At 42.9% G+C, this 17,491-nt stretch overlaps 1 protein-coding gene across 11 annotated transcripts in view; it reads left to right on the forward strand.

Annotated features, from left to right (window-relative positions):
• Mfap3 (microfibril associated protein 3) overlaps positions 1–17,491 on the forward strand; it is a 127,571-nt gene that overhangs the window by 53,785 nt on the left and 56,295 nt on the right. For all 11 annotated transcript variants that reach the window (XR_004516381.1, XR_004516378.1, XR_004516377.1 and 8 more), the window contains one exon: positions 13,176–13,240. The gene's annotated coding sequence lies outside the window, so the exon portion shown is untranslated. The remainder of the gene's footprint in view (positions 1–13,175; positions 13,241–17,491) is intronic.

The following is a 17,491-nucleotide window of genomic DNA, read 5'->3' on the forward strand; positions in this document are numbered from 1 at the left end:
GACTATTAATAGTATGTTATGCATCAATAGCAGCAACAGCTTTTCCAGGTTCTGCAGTCGTCTGAACAAAATTATAGACATTCAGCACATTTCATTAAAAAAAAAAAAGAAAACAAAGAAAAGAATAATATCCAGAAAACAGCAAAGTTCTGTTGCTGTTGTGGTACCTGGCACCATTTTTTTTATTAGCCTCTTAATCATCATCTGGAAAGAGAACATTCTAGAGTAATATCATTAAATGTAGCTCTGATAAAGCACGGTCCCTACTATGTACCATAAAGCAGGTACAAGATATTTTACATTCATAGAGGTATGATATAGTACCGTCCTACATCAATAATACTAGAATCAGTTTTGGTTTGAAATTTACTTTGTCTGCAAATAAGATTGCTACCCCTGTTTTTTTCTGGGCTTCTGTCACAAGGAGAATTGTTTTCTATCTTTTCACTTTCAGTCTATGGGCTTCTTTTTGCACTAGGTGTGTTTCTTGTATACAACATATTGTTGGATTTTGCTTCTTATTCCATTTTGCCAGTCTGTTTCTCTTGATTGGTGAGTTGAGGCCATTGACATTGCTGGTTATAACTGATATGTACTGACTTATTATTGACATGTTATTGGCCTTTTGTGGACTCTTTTTACTTTTTCACCTTCTCCTTTTAATTTCTTGCCTTGCCTATTTGATTTGTTCTGTTGAGCCTCATGGTGTTGTTGCCTTCATTGTCTTTTTCTAGGATCTTATTCAGAATTGCTTGTAGTGCTGGTTTGGTATTCATGTAGTTTCTCAGGTGTTCTTTGTCGTGGAAGTGTCTTATTTGCCCATCCATTTTGAAAGAGAGTTTTGCAGAATACATCGGTCTAGGTTGGAGGTTGTTCTCTTTTAGTACTTGAAATATATCTCGTTCCAGGCTCTCCTTGCCCCAAGGGTTTGTGTTGAAAAGTCTGCTTTGATTCTGATGGGCTTTCCTTTGTATGTGATTTGTTTCTTTTCTCTTACTGCTTGTAGTATTTTGTTCTTCTGTTGGGTTTCTGAGATCTTGATTATTATATGTCTAGGTGTAGATTTTTTTTTATTGTAGCTAGTTGGGGTCCTATATGCCTCAGTTATCTGAATGTCAAATTCTTCCCTCTGTTTGGGAAGTTTTCTGTCATTAATTCTGCAAACAGCTTTTAAAAGTCATTTGTATATGAATGTCAAATTCTTCCCTCTGTTTGGGAAGTTTTCTGTCATTAATTCTGCAAACAGCTTTTAAAAGTCATTTGTATATTCTCCTGTTGCTTCATGTATTCCTATCAGTCTTATGTTATTCTTCTTTTCATCATCTAGGAGTTGTTGGATCCATTTCTCATGATCCCTTACTGTTTTTAAGAGATCTCTCTTTTCATGGTCACTGACTACAATCTTATCTTCTATATCTGAGAGTCTATCTTCTCATTCTTCTATTCTGTTGCGTACACTTTCTATGGAGTATTTAATCTCCTCGATATCTGTTTGAATCTGTTTTATGGATTCCATTTCTTTCCTATGTTGGGCATTTATTTTTTCCAATTCTTTCTTATGCTGGGCCTTCATGGCTTCTATCATAGCCTGAGCTCATCTATTTTTTTGTCAGTTTCTGCTCTAGAGTCTCGAATCACAACTTCCATTTTGCTCACTATCTCTCTGGTTATCTGGCAAATTATTTCTCTTTTGAATTTTTCTAGAGCCTGATTGATCTGTTTTGTTACTTCCTGTGCTTTCAGTTCAGGGTGTCCTGGAGGTTCACTGTTAGACTTTTCATCCTCATTTGCCCTACTTTTTGCCGTTGGTGAACTGGAAGTCTGTCCTTGTGTCTTCCTTAAGTGTTTTCTCATTTTATTTTGTTGTCGGACTGTCCTTGGTTTAATCTCTGGATTATCACCCAAATCTTCCTGATATAGTTGCGCCCTAGATTCTGTGTCTCTAACGACCCACAGACATTCTCATCTTCATAACATCAGAGAAAACAGCTCATCAAATCAACCGCAATGCTTTACCCCAACTGATACAATCAGCAACACATTAAGATCAAGCACAACTTGGACACTGACCACCTGTGGTAGTCACTAATCTATCACCCTTAAATCATTTGAATTAAGTTGCAATCAAGAAGCAGTCCAGAACATGTCTGCAGTGAACAAAATTTCAGTATAGTGTATTTACCATTTAATGGCTCAGACAGAGCGAGGATGCAAGACCCCTGATCTCAGTTAGCTGATGGCTGAACCCCATGACACTGACTGACCTCAGGCTGCAAGGCCCAGATTGAATTCCCCAACCTTCTGAATGGTTGAACTCTGCAACATTCTATAACAGGTTTCCCACGCCCTTTCTTTAAAGGTGTTCAAAGTTGGGAACTCAGAAAAATATCCTTGATGACCACCTCTGCCTCTGCAGAGTGGGTCCAAAGACTGGCACAGTCAGGAGGTCTGAGAGTGTGCAGGGGGGTGGCTTATGGGGGTTACCTCTTGGTGCTTGAGTGATGGCGGCCGGGTCGGGAGCAGGTGTGGCTCTCCTTCCCACGGTGGATCGGGGCCCAGGCTACCTCCTGGTGCTTGAGTGATGGCAGCTGGGTCGGGAGCCCTGAACGTGTTTCTGTATGTGTGCCCTTGGTTGGCATTTTTTTTGCCCTTGTCACTTGCAAGCCTTTCTCTTGGTTGATAATATCCCAAACCAGCACATCCTCCAGAGCCTATGCCCAAACTATGCCTCCCTGGAGCTCTGCTGTGACTCTCTGGGTCCTGGAAGTAGGGGTGCCTAGCATGGCTCTCAGGGAGGCCTTCCAAGCAAAAACTCTCCTCTTCAGGCTCACCTCACTTGAAATACAACGTAAAGGCCTCACTGTAGTCCACAGGGTGCACATATCTAGCCCTGCTTGCTTATCCTGTCTCACCAGTCCTTGGACATAAAAGCTCGGTCTGCTTTTAAGGCCTTTCCCCATGCTATTTCCTCCCCTGGAAAAGCTATTTCCACTAGCCTTTGCATGTCTGATTTGTGCTGAGAGGTTAACCTGAATATTACTTCCTTAGAGAGACCTTTTTGACCACCTGGTAAAATGAATAGTATCTACTTCCTTTACCCAAGATATCACATCCTGATCTCCAGAACCCAATGATATGTTACTTTACATGGCAAAAGGAACTTTGCAGATGGAATTAAGTGTTTTGATCTGGTCTTACATTATTCGGGTGAGCCCAATATAAACACAGAAGTCCTTATAAGGGAACGATGGGAGAGTCAGAGGAGACTCAGTAAAAGTCACAAAAGTTGGCATGGTGTGAGGAAGGAAGGAACCAGGAACCGAGGAAGGCAGGTGGCTTCCAGATGCTGGAAAAAAGCAAGGGGACAAATTTTCCTGTACAGCCTCTGGAACAACACAGCCCTGAGACACCTTGACTTTAGTCCAGTGAGACTGTTTTGAACTTCTAACTTATAGAACTGGAGGAGAATAAATTTTTATTGTATTAAACCACTGATTTTGTAGTTTACACGGCAGCATTTGGAAATTACCACAACCACTTATTCTAAAACACTCCCTTCTCTCATTAGTCTTACACTTAATCATTTCTTGATATTCTTCTGTGCACCTATCACAACTTAAAATTATTGCATTTGATTGCTTGTATGTTGTATTGCTTTCTTTGACTAGACTAAAAGTCTCAAGAGTACAGACAGTGCCATGTCTCTCTAGTTCATGGCTGTTATCCCAGGACAAAACGTAGTATCCAGCAACTGTAGCAACATCGCAGATATTCATTAAATGATAAAATTGTTATTGAGTAGTTGACCCCATTACCCACTTATATATTCTCATCTAAGTATACCGAAGGTTGGAAATGTCACTACTTGATGGTGGAACTTGGAATTACACTCTGCCAGGTGTAAATATTTCCCTGAAGCATAAGAAACAGTCGGAGCTTTTAAGGAAATTAGACATCAAGCCCAACAACAAACAGGCCTTGTAAATTCATTTCCTGTTTCTTCCCTCCCTTCTCCACTCAGTATCTTATTAGAAATGCAGACTATCAGGCCTCACCCCAGAGCTACTGAATCTGAGTCTGTATTTTAACAAGATATCCAGAAAATCCATATGAATATTAAAGTTTCAGAATTGTTTCACTATATACTCAGCTGAGAGTGGGACCCTTTCCAGAACAACTCAGTTTGTCATAAGCATGTGCTGCAAGAACTCTGCCCCATCCCAGCCTGGGGGAGCCCCTCACCTAGTAGCTTGTTGCAGCCACGTCCCATCACTGCTCTGTGAGCTTAATTCTCTGACTCTGGTGATAATGCTTGTCACTCTCACCTCTCCAGTCCTAGCCACTCCCAGCTCTGTGAAGCTAGACAAACAAATGATGAGTCCAGTAAGAACCAGATCTAATTGATGGAAGAAGCGTCTTCTCACCCATGTGATGGTGGTGGAGTCTGGCTTCGATGAACCCTGCTCTGAATTATTCTTCCAAGGAGTGGAAGAAGATGAAAACTATTCCAAGCCTCTAGGATTCAAGTCTAGACTAAGACTCCTGAGCTGCTGCTTCCGAGCAATCCTCCCGACACTCTTGTAGTTCTTGTAATAGACATTTTCTAAACAAATGTGTTTATAAGTGCATTCACGTCCCTATCTGGGTGGATAACAGATGTGTAAATTGTTCAGTCTTTCTGGAAATGTCCCTACTTCAGAAAACTCTTCCTTGTCATTTTTAGGACCAACACTCACCACGGGATCTAGGATACAGTAAATATATAATCAATATTTGCTGTATAAAGAATCCTCAGCTGATCTGTTGAGAAAATTTAGCCCTGCTGTCTTTGTCGGCTCTCTTTGCCTCCCATTCTCCCCATGCAGGCAAATTCTCTTTTGCTAGCAAGTATCAGAAAGCCCAACCAAAATAGCCTTGAATGGAAAGGAATTCGTCAGCTCACGCAAGTACAGTTTGATTGCGGATGCCAATTAGCTCCTCAGGACTAATCTCACTCTGTCTTTTCTCCCTTATGTGGCTTTATTTTCAAACAGATTTCCATTTTTATTGCAACAGAGCTGTGGCCACTCTCTTACACTCTCACACCCTCTCAGCTTCAGATTCATGAACTTTCAAAATGAGTCTCACTGATTTTGATTCAGTACCATATTCATCCCTAAACCAACTGTCTGGGCAATGCAACTTAAGTATGGGCTTAGTTTTGGTATTATGCGCCCCACCTGCTCTAGGGAAGGGAATGATGGCTGGTCAAGCTTGAATCTTGTAGGCCCAATCCAAATCCCTGGGCAAGAGCAGATCTTTCAGTAACTGATATCAAATACTGAGTGACTAGTTGCTGAATGACTGAGCTACTATTTTCCCTGAGAACCTTATGTGGTAGTTATATAGAGGAAGACAAATATTTAGTATTGGGAGGGAAACACCAATGTTAGGCTCCATGAAAGACATAGCGTTTAATCTGAAACCCAAGACAATGGGGATGACTTAGAGATGCAGAGATGGAAGAAAAGATATTCCTGGTAACAGCAACAGTTTGAGCACAAGCTTAGAGAGAGAATACAGGGAAGAGTGAAGTCAGTAGAACATAGAAAAGAATCAGATTAGAAAGGTGAGGACAGATTATGAAGGATCTGAAACTTGAACCCAAGTAATCTGCTTTTTAAAAGGCTGCAGATTGTCCTAAAAATACATACCCGGGAAACTGCACTATTACTCAGCAAAGAGAGAAATGAGCTATTGAGCCACAAAAAGGCATAGAGCATCCTTAAAAGCATTTTGCTAAGTGACAGATGTCAATATGAATAGACTGCATACTACATGCTTCCAACCGTATGACACTCTGGATAAGGGAAAACTAGGGAAACAGTAAAAGATTATTGGCTGCCAGGGACGGGGGGGGTTGATAAGGGAAGCAAAGGGATTTTTAGGGCAGTGAACCTATTGTATATGGTATTATAATGGTGGCTATGTGTCATCCATTTGTCCAAATCCCTGGAACACACAATACTAAAAGTGAATCTTTATGTAAATAATGAGCTTTCAATGGTTATGCAGGTTCATCAGTCATAGCAAATGTACTACAATAATACAAGAAGGGGCCAGGGATTTAGCTGAGTGGTTCTGCCTCCTGCTTTGCAAGCACAAGCACAAGGTCCCAAGTTCAATCCCTGGTACCAAAAATAAATAAATAAATAATGCAAGATGTTAACAATGAAAGAAATCCCAGGATTTAGCTCAGTAGCACTGCACTTGCCTTGCAAGTGCAAGGTTTTGAGTTCAATCCCCAATACCAAATAAACAATAGGGAAACTGGTAGAGGAGGCTAATAGGACGTTTGGGGACTCTATACTTTCTGCTCAGGTTTTCTGTAAATCTGAAACCACTCTAGAATGGTCTATTAGTAATAGTAATGAAAGAGAGAAAAAGGCAGTTTTCATGGTTTAAATCTAAACTGAGCACATAGAAGTTGGGAACTCTTAGGCAGGTAATTTATTCTCTCATCCTCAGTTTACCGAGATAGAATACGAAGCTACCCACGCTATCGAACTGTTGTGATGAACAAGATAATGCATGAAGTGCCCAGAGTATTTCTTGACATTGTGTAACAAGCATTCATAAATTCTAGGCTTAGGGACTTGGGGTGGGAAGGAGCAAAACCGCTTGTTTCTTAGAAACACACAAGAAAGCCGTTGAAATTTTACATCGGCAAGCTGTTGCTCAGGCTTTTTTCAATAATGTTCAAATGGCAGCTGCCTGCAGAATGGATTGTGTTGCAGAGAAGTTAGAGACAGAAGATAAATTAGGATTTAATTCCAAGAGGAATGTGGACATGTCAGTAGAGATGGAGAGGAAGCGATTATGGAGGAAGTGTTGATTAATTGGGAAATAAAAAAGAGAGGGCTTGGGAGATCAGGGTGCCTCGAATAAAGACTGGAAAAATGGAGGTGAGGGAGCAAGCACTGAAATCTTAAGCTTAGCAAAGAACCGACTAAATTACTGAGATTGTTTACTCCTTCTTCTATGGCTGAAGATAGCCACCAACCATGACTGTTATCAGAGAATCTTACGTCATTTCCCTGCTGCAAAGCAAAGGGTGGATTTTTACACAGAAATTTACCTGACAACTGCATTGCTGCCTTGACATTTTAAGTGGTACCTGCCCTTTTATGTCAGACATTTCCCACAAATGAGACAGACATCAGCCTCCCTAATGGGCATTCAAGTGTTCAGTGAAGTGAGAACCCTGCTAGAGTTGCAGAAATCTTGTGCCTGAGGAAGACAAAGGGACATCAACAACAACATCTTGGGACCCTCCCACCCAATGTCCCCATGTTTAGCCAAGAAAAGTCTCCAGGAGGAAAGTGCAGCAGCCTCCTCCCTGCCTCCTGCTGAGTCACCATAGCAAACTGCCCCAGGCAAACAGAGCTGCCTCAAAATTGGCAAACTCAAGCCCCAGGAAGCACAAATGCTGGCCTTTCCAATTTGAAAATAGTTGAAAAACATATTGGCATCAGGCTGCCATAGGAGAAAGAACAATAGGAGTTATAATGGACCCATCTCACCACCCTGCGTTTGAACCCCCCTCTTCAGCTTTGTTGCCAAGTAGCTCCCTGACTCCTGGGAATCAAGCTCACAGCCTGTAAAAGGAAGCTCACCACTAAACGAAGCTCACTGCTCAGTGGGAAGACTTAGAGCTAATCCACTAATCTTACAGCTAGGAAATCCAAAACCCAGATGGGAAAAGTCTCCTAATGAGCCAAGGGCTGACCTTGCCATGTCTGGTGCTGTCTAGGTAAATCATGATAATTCAAAGAGGTGGGCTCTGATAGTATCAGGAAAAGTGCAAAACCTAACTTTTTTTCTGAGCTAGCCAATTTCTCTTTTTAAATTCCAGTTTCCTTGTACTGACACTAACAATATCTAACTTACTGGTCTGCCATTTGGGAAAATGTCTACTGGGTACTTGACACTGTGGACAATAAGCACACATGAATGGCAGCTACTCAATATAATTAGTACAGATTCTGCTTATGTTTGTTTACCTGCCATCACATTTGGGGATTAAGAACTTATATTTACCATCCTGACTGCACTGTTCATCATTTGGTTCTGTGTGGATTCCAATGTCTCAGAGAGAGCCAAGACCAAGAGGTGCTGCTGACAGGTGACTTACAGGGTCCAGAGCCTCCTCTCCCCACCAACCTTTGCAGCCTGGAACCCCAGCCCTGTGTACTGATTGTGTACAGTACAGCCTTTGGGCTGAGCCAAGATATCACCCCTGAGAGTTCCTCAAGAAACCACTTATCAGCACCTTGGACAGCGTACAAAGGGCTCTATAGCTCCAGGTAAAGGAGGGCTCTTCAGTTCCTTGCCATGACAGATGGGTCGCTGCTAAGATACTTTGCAGAAGGCATGAAAAAATCATTCCGTAATTTCTAATTTCTTAGACTATACAGGAAAAGGAGTAAAAGCCAACCACGAAAAAAACTTTCCACATGTATAGCTCTCATTCTCCACTTCCATCTGAAAGCTTGGTAAAAGTTTGGGATGAAAAAAACAAATAAGGATGATACTCATTCCAACAAGTGTGATTTAACCCAGTGGCATATTTCATTGGACTGGATGATTTGTCGGCTCTCCCTCTACAGCACTGTTACAATTATAGCTATTCTTAGGGGCATACTTCATTCTGGACCCTTTATTTCCAAGGAGGAGAAAAGAGCAAAACTCAAAGCTTTATCATCTGGCTCTGGTTTGTAGAACACAACAGGCTGCCTTCTGGGCACATCCAGAAAGCTATGGGAAACCAGAGCTCAGGGACAAATACACATGGCACTGAGCTCCTCCAGCCACCTGGTAGAAATGGTGCTATTTGCATGAAGAAAAGAAGGTTGCTGGCCCTACTATTGATCTTCCAAGAAATTTTCATCATCTGGCCAACAAAGGATGAAGTACTTCCTGGAAAGAGACAGGTGTAGTTACCTGCCCTCCCAGAGCTCACAGGAAAGAAGACAATTACTACTGTATGCCATTGTTATGAAAAATAATTTCTTTGTATAGGATTTATTAAATTCAATTTAGCAGAAGATAAAACTGAGAGGTTCAGAGAGGTTGTTCAACATTTTTTTCTGTAACCAAAACTGAATTCTGACTGGATTAAACAAGAAAGGCAATATATTGAGTCAAATGACTAAAAAGTCTAGGAGCGGGTTGGTCTTCACATATGGCTCTATCGAGGAGATAAAAGATGCCATGACTGTCCACCTTTGGCCTTGGCTTTCCTGTGTTGCCACCTCTTGCCTCCATAGAACACAGGCTGTTCCTCTTGGTTACAAGGTAGTGACCGCAAACTAGCCTCATCTTCCTGGCCTGGCAAACCCAGTGGAGTGACAGCTTTCCTTCCTTGTTATGTTCAACAAAAGTTCCACAAATGATGCCCATTTGTCTTGAACTCCAAAGCAAGCCTTGTGGCCAGGGAGGTGGAATAAGCACTGACCCACTAGCCCTGATTGGAGGGCCTGCAGCTGACGCTGGACTGCCCGATATCACACTGATTGATAAGCAAGGCAGGGTGATTCACCAGTGAAACAGGACTAAGCTGCAACTAAGGGAGTCAAGGACACTGGTAAGAGGCCAGGGATTTAGCTCAGCGGTGCAGCACCTGCTTGGCAGGGTCCTGAGTTTGATTCCCCAGCGCCAAAAAGGGGTAGGGTATGGGTAGACAATAAAATCCAGTGTCCAATACATCACCCTTTTGACAAGTGGCCATATTCTTCCCACTACCATATGTGTGAATTACTTAGCTGGGAACCTAACAGATCCTATGTACTTTGCTTAGCCTCTGCTTTGAGACCACGCTACACTAATCACAGAGATAATATTTTATGTCCCCATTGGGATGTGAAGGAGAAGAACAGAAAATTGTGTTAGGTAACTGAGACTCAAGCTTCTCAGAAACAGCCATTTTCCTTCTTTGGGCCGATGACAGGAAAGAAATCAAACAAGACATATTCTTTGCCCCTTTGCCTGAGAAACCCACATATAAAAAGATATGCATTGACCGTGTTTAAAGTCTTATGCAATACATCAAGAGCAAAAGAAGATATCACAAGTGAGAAATAAAGGGCTAATTAAGCCCACTATCTTGCCATCAGGGAATAAGGACTCACTGAATCATTTTTATGATATGTTCTAAGTGATTTAGACACATGGTCTCTTCCTTCAATCTTCACAACAATCCCATGAGTGTACAGCGTTAAAGCAGCCATTCAGTCCAGGCCTGGTGATGTTATGCAGCTTACGTCGTCTGCACACATAACAAATGGAAAACCTAGGATATGAACTTAGGTGTTTCTCATTTGAAATTAGTGGTCTTGATCACTGCAAAAATCTGTATGAACTTCTATTCTTGCTAGGAAACAAAGTAGTTTCCTAGAGCAGATAGAAATTTAAATAGTGTATCAGTCAAAATTTTGGTTATAAATGATAGAGGTCCCATGCGTATTGAATTAAGCAAAAATATATAAAAAATTTTTTGCCTCATGTAACTGAAAGACCCAAGGAGAGATAGGACTTGGGGCAGAGGCTGATTAGGGACATATGTATTGTCTGCGGGACTCACTGTGTCTTTTGTCTGTGTTGGCTCCATTTTCCTGCATGCCCTTCCCTTGGTGTGGAAAGATTGTTGCCAGCTGCTGGAAGCTGGCAGTTTCCTAGTTTAAATGTCTCAGTAGAAAGGGGGCATCAGAAAATCACCCCCAAAAATTCAGACTCAAGCATTTTTGGGCCATCTAGAGTAATGTGCCCCTACTGCAAGCCAGATATATACCAATTGGCTGTTTCTAGGATCAGGGGCAGCAATCTGATCACCTTTACTACAGGTAGCACAGACAGAAAGGAAGAGGGGATTTAGCAATATAAAATCAAGTTGCTATTATCAACAGAAGGGCATTAGATATTAAATCAAGAACAGTTGATAGCTGCATTAGTTGCCTATTGTGCTTGTCAAACCACCCAAAATGTGTAGCTTAAAACAGCCACCGTTTATTTAGCACAGGATTCTGTGGGTGGTTGGTAATTTGAGCTCCTTCATACATCTGTGAACAGATGCTGGGTCAATGTGGGACCAACTGGCCTAGGGCCCTCAGCTGGGATGGCCCAGCTCTGTTTCACACATTTTCTCAGCCTCCAGCAGTCTGTCTCAGGCTCTTTCACGTGGTGGCAGGTTTCTAAGATAAACAAAAATAATCCAGGCACTTTTAATGCCTGTTTGCATCCCATTTCCTAACAACCCACTGGCCAAAACAAATCATGTGATAAACCTGGAGTCAAGATTAGGGGGTCCTCACAGTTACACAGCAAGGGACCTATGGATTTTTGCAATCTATCAGTGTGGGCCTTCAAACAGCACTAGAACAGTGTGTAGCACATAGAAGGCACACACATCAACAAAATCTTGTCATTGACAAGCTTAAGATGAGGGAAGGGCAAAGAAGGCCTTCAGGCACAGAAAACAGTACCTGCCAATGTCCACATGGTAACTATGGGGTTTTTTTAATGCTAGTAAGTTTTAATGCCATGGGTGAAACAGAGTAGGAGGCAATGGTGGGACCTGAGGACGGTGAGTGCTGAGCTTAGGATTTGGACTTCTCCCTGCACTGGGGAATTGTTGAAAGTGTTTGAGCAGAGCCATTGTTGAATTAGCAAAACTTGTGCAGGGCATTAATGGGTAGCCTCAGGCAGTTACACTTCTCTGGAGGACAAAATCCAAACAAAGGAGAAAATGTGACATCCTTAAACACACGGAACTACTCCAGTGTACTATGTTCCAAGGGGCCAACACTGAGTTCAAAACTTCTTCTCTGCCTTACAGTGTCCCAGATCCTTCTGAAACAAGGATTTGGAGACACTGCATGCTTAGCACCAGGCCAATGCAGCTTGCATGCAGCCTCCTCTGACACCTGAGACCAGCTGGCCCTAGTGGTCCTGACACTTCCAGATGTTTCTTGTCAGTCTTTAGTGCCCTAGAAGCTCTTTTAAAATGCAACTGGAGACTGGATAAAGAGGATGTGGATTTTTTAATAAAATGGAGTACTACTCAGCCATAAAGAATGAGAAGCTAGAGAGATTCATAGCTAAGTGGATGCACATTGAGGCCATACTCTTAAGAGAAATTAATAAGTCACACATGTGTAAGTACTAAATAGTTTCTCTGGTGTGAAAAAGCAAAAGTGTAAATAAGAATTAAAATGTATAATTGATATTGTGTAATAGGAAGAAATGGTCTAAGGAGTAGAGCAAGTAGGAGGGGAAAGGTAAAAAGAGAAAAGAAAAAATATGTGAAGAGGAAAAACATGGAAACAAAGTCTTTGTAAATAGGGAAGGGTGGAGGGGCTGAAGGGAGGGCTAGGGAATGGGGAAAAAATAAGAACCAAGATACGTAGTGTGAAGGTACAAGATCCCAATGATGACTGTAATATTGTACACCTAAAATGTAGCAATAAATTAAATAAAGAGAAATAAAATGCAATTTTGGCTTTAATTCCCATCTACTGCTGTGTTCTGAAATCCAAACCTCCTCCACAGTTGACCCCTCCTGGTCTTTGTCTGCCCCTCCCATGTGATACTAGGAAATAGTTTGTTCTGCAAGCTTCTTGGCAAGTGCCGAAGAGGCCCGTGTCAGGTGTCATCTCTTTGTGCACAACTCCGTGCTCTATCGCAGGCTCTGCAGGCTTTAGAAATGGATCATTTTTGGCTCCTGATTTGCTTGCACCTTGCCTCTCAGTAGAAATACTTCAGCCTGAGTTAGCTTGCTGATTTATTTATATGTGTCTCTTAGCAAACAAAATGAATGCTGACCTGTGGCAAACAACAAACCCACAGGCCACGTAGTGTTTTTGAGAAACAATAAGCATTGTATCCATACATCCAAATGCAGCCTAGGACAACCTTCACAGCAGCACTGTGGAGGTGACGCCTCATCCACGTAGCCAGCTCGCTGAGGCCGAAGGAGGGGTATGCAGCTCCCAGGGCTCATTGCTACAACTCCCAGGTGTCTGTTGCTACAACTGTTCCTTCATCCCGTTTTCACCTAATAGTTTCCTTTGGGGTGGAAGGCAAGAAGAGCACACTGCAGGGTCCTATTCTAAACACTTTGTGTATTTTGTCTCATTTAGTCCTTCCAAGAACCTTTGAAGAAATTGAGGCACAGAGAAATGTATGGACCTACTAGAGCTCCCAGGTGAGTGGTAATGCTTCCTTCATGATTAAATGCTCAGACTTAAAGTGAAGCTAACAATAAGTGAATATTTTAAATAAAGTGAGTTTAAGCAAAGGGAAAACTGGTAAATCTCATCCGAAAGAGCAGGGAACAGCTCAAGCCTTATATTTGCATCAGAATTTAAAGATGCTCTGCCTCTCTTCTTCACTAATGGAGAAGCATCGTCTCCCTACTCTGACCTCCCTCTGGAGATGCCCCATACTTGTTTCTGTCATCACTTCTTTTTTTAATAAAAAGCTAAGTGACAGAATTTTTAAAAATTAATGTTATTGGTACATATTTGACATACATAATCATCACTAGTGTAACGCTCATCACCATTCATCTTTCTGTCTTCCTTGGTAGAAGTGAGTTTTCAGGGCCTGGTACACAGCAGATACTGAGTACTTGGCACGAGGCCCAAATTAATTAATTAATTAATTTAATTTTTTTTTTCTTTTTTTGTTTTTTTGAGACAGGGTCTCACTATGTAGTTGAGACTGACCTGGGACTCACTATGTAGCCCAGGCTGGTCTTGAACTCCCAGTGATCCTCCTGCCTCAGCTTCCCGAGTGCTGGGATTACAGGCGTGCACCCCCACACCCGGCACAAGACCCAAATTTAAAAGTGTTCTATATTTGTCAACTCTGTGCTACTACAATGGAATGTCTGAGGCAGCTAACTTGATAACAAGAGGAGGTTTAATTAGCTTACAGTTTTGGAGATTCAAGGGCATGGTACCTGAATCCGCTTAGTTCTGAGAAAGGCCTTCTCATCAGCGCAAAGGGGTATGTATGTGGAAGAGCGTTACTAAACAACAAATGGGAGCAGGGTGGGAGGAGAGAGAGAGAGAACTACAATCCCTCCGAAGAGCATCACCTCCTACTAGTACCACCCTGGAAACCAAACCTTCTTAGGGGACCTAATAAAACAATAAAGCCTCATCCAAGCTGCAGCTAGTCACTGAGTTCTAGTTTAGGTTCATAATTGCAAGGATTATGAGCAAGTCATTGCCCCTGTTACCCCATAAAGAAAAACTTTAGATAGCAGGCACCACTAGTTGCTTGCCCAGACCGCAGTAAACTCAGAAAAGTTGTATTACAGAATCCTGAGTTCAGGACCCAGAGACTGGAAGGCATGAATGCTCAACTGCGTGCGGAGGTGGGCCTTCCCTGCGGGAAGTGTCTGTCTCCCCGTGCCCATGCTGTGCCACATTTCTCTGGCTGCCATGTGCAACAGAGAGTTGCATTGGGTTTGCCACCACGCTTCCCTGAACTACTACGTCATCCTAAGGCTGCCATGGTGGACCGGGCAGCATCTGTTGTTCCAGGCACCCAGCTGGTTTTGCTGGGGGGAACTGGTGAGGGTTACTTTCCTCCTGCTGTGTGTCTCGCTCAGGAATGCTAAGCAGGCAGGGTGGGAAGCGGTCGGTGACTTTGAGCTTTAGGGGATCACATCCCTAACCCTGAGTCTTGGGCACTGGGGTAGATGGAGAAATCATCTGAATTTCTGACACCCTCCTCTGAGGTCTTCTGCTCATGCTCAGCATTCCATGAGTGACCCCAGACAACTGGTTTTAAGTCACAGTTCCTTCTTCTGTGACCAAGGGTGAGTAACTAGATATCCCTGAGCCACAGTTTCATCCCTGAGGCACAGACGAAGGGGAGGAAGAATAGATACCTGGCAAGGTCGTTTTAAGATCCTAAGCTTTTTTTTAAAATTCCAAAATGAAGTGAATCCTCTCTGTACTCTAAATACCTGAACCCCTCGAGCACATCTCTCTGCAGTCACTGATCACCCCTTGTAAACATGTCCAACCCTATCACACTGTCCTGCTTTATTTTCTATGTAGCACTTGCCATCACATGTCTAAGATCTTTATTATTTGTGCGTATTATATGATTGGAAAACGTGTGTAGCATACTGACTGACTTCACCCATGCATTGTTAAGTGGTGTGCCTTTCTTCCACTAGCACCTGAGTCCCTAAAGACTTGCCAGTCTTGGTGCCTGCTGCTCTCCAGACACCTTGGTCAATGCCTGGCATACAGTAGGCGTGTGAGAACGAACAGTTGCATGAGTGAATATTAAATCATTTTATAAATTTTTAAAATGCTCTTTAGAAGTTATGGGTTACTATGACTATTAAAGTCAGGCCAGAGGCTGCAAATAGAATAGATATTCCTGAGTTTAGGTGTTCAAGGAAGAAAGAAAGAGTCTACTCAGAATATGTTGGGGAAACCATGCCAAGTACTCCCCAGCTATCGCGCATAGAAATTCAGCTTCTCCCAAGCTGTCCTCATTGCCAACATAACTTCCACATAGTGAATGCTCTCTGTCTGGCACTGCATTAAGAATGAGGAAAACTATCATTTATTTATTTTTTTAAGACAGGGCTGCACTATGCAGTTCAGGTTAGCATTCAATTTACTATATACCCAGTGCTGGCCTTGAACTCATAGCAATTCTCCTGCCTCAGCTTCCCAAGTGAGTGCTTGGATTAGAGGCACATGCCACCACACCCAGCTTATGGCAAGAGATTTATTTGCTTTTAATATCATTTTATTTGCATTTACACAAAAAAATGTACACACATATATACACGCACGCTTTGTCTGAATTTGAGTTCCTCCAAAAAAGATCGTGACACAGATATCAAGGTGCACATAGTTTATTTGGAAATTGATCCTAAGGAGTGATGGTGGTGGGTTAAGACAGGGAAGGGAAAGAAGCCAGCATCAAGTAGCAGCTGTGGGCACCTGAGGCTCAGTTCGCTGGGCTCCTCAGAAAGACAGTGTGGAACACACCTCAGCACTGCCTCTTCCAAGGAAGTGGAAGATGTGATATTTATCCTCCAACTCCTGCCCATCACCCAACAGAGTCAACTCCTGGCATTTTTTTTTTTTTTTTTTGTACCAGGGATCGAACTCAGGCCCTTGTGCTTGTGAGGCAGGCATCAGAACCACCAAGCTAAATCCCCAGCCCCCTGGTCTGCCCAATTTTAAGCTGCACAGGTCTTCCGACCACAAAGTCACTGTGATCATAAAGAAGCAAAAGTGGCAGTTTGGGGCAGTAACCCCAAAGGGGATACAAGCAGAGAAAGGATGGCTTCTAGTGTGCCATCTCAAGGGAGGACACTGACAACTGAAGTCTCTTGCTGCTGGACTCAGGTGTGTGTGAGGAGCATGGAGGTAAGACTGTGGGGGAGACTAAAGCTAAACTTCTCTGAGAGCACAGGGTGAGATGCGTGGGTCCCAGAGGGAGCCCAGGGCTCAGGGGCACAGAGAGTGAGATGATCTGACAGTTGGTAGCCCAGGACAGTCTTAAATGGAAAAGATGTCTCTAGAGACTCTGATGTACACTGCAATGTCTCTCTCGCCAGCAGAATCTTTCGTGAGTGTGCGTTGTTTCGTGAGATCGTGTTCTAGATGTGAAGTAGGGAAAGCTCTGGAAGAGCTCTTCTTTGACATCTGGTGCAGGCTGAGCCAGTCAGTGGCACATGAAGATAGCTAACATCCCAACAAAGCATTCATATTCTCTTTTAATCCTGACTATTGCAGTTTCTCCATGTTACCTCTCCATGTTAGCCCCAGTAATGTTGCATAACAAGCTACTCCTGAGACTTAGTGGTTTAGAATGAAGTGCACTCCATTCTCTAGTTTGTGGACCTGCAGACTAGTTTGGAAAAGGCTCAGCTTTGAGCAAGAGCGTGTCTCCACACTCCTGGTTGGGTTCCATTGTGTTCCCTATGTGTCCTCTTTCTTTGTAGAGCAGGCACTGGAAAGTGCATGCTGTTCCAGCAGTAGAGCACAGGAGAGGGGAGGCAAAGCAAACCTAGGGAGCACTCTATGATCTGTGCTCACACTAGGTTCATAGCATTCCACTGGCTCAAACAGGCCACGTGGCAACTCACAAACCAGCCCTTCTTACAAGGTAATAAAACACACCCCTGTGCACAAGTGTACCTTTCATTTCACATACATGGCAGAAAGAGGGTGTGAAGAACTGGGGACAACTACTACGGTGCCTTCTTACCCCATAGGATGAGGTAGCTTAAAACAGCTAAACTATTTTCCTGAAGCCAAAAACCTTGTATGCGATGCAACTGGACTCTGGAGCAGCTTTGCCTGACACCACATCTTAATATGATGCGCTTCCCTGCTAGAATGCAAGATGAGCTAACCTCCTTAGGGCAGGGGCTCTTCACACGCTCCGCAGTGTGCAGCACCCATGA

The sequence above is a fragment of the Fukomys damarensis genome, unplaced genomic scaffold (assembly GCF_012274545.1).
Source record: "Fukomys damarensis isolate Sample0158 unplaced genomic scaffold, DMR_v1.0_HiC HiC_scaffold_9, whole genome shotgun sequence".
Taxonomy (NCBI): Eukaryota; Metazoa; Chordata; class Mammalia; order Rodentia; family Bathyergidae; genus Fukomys; species Fukomys damarensis.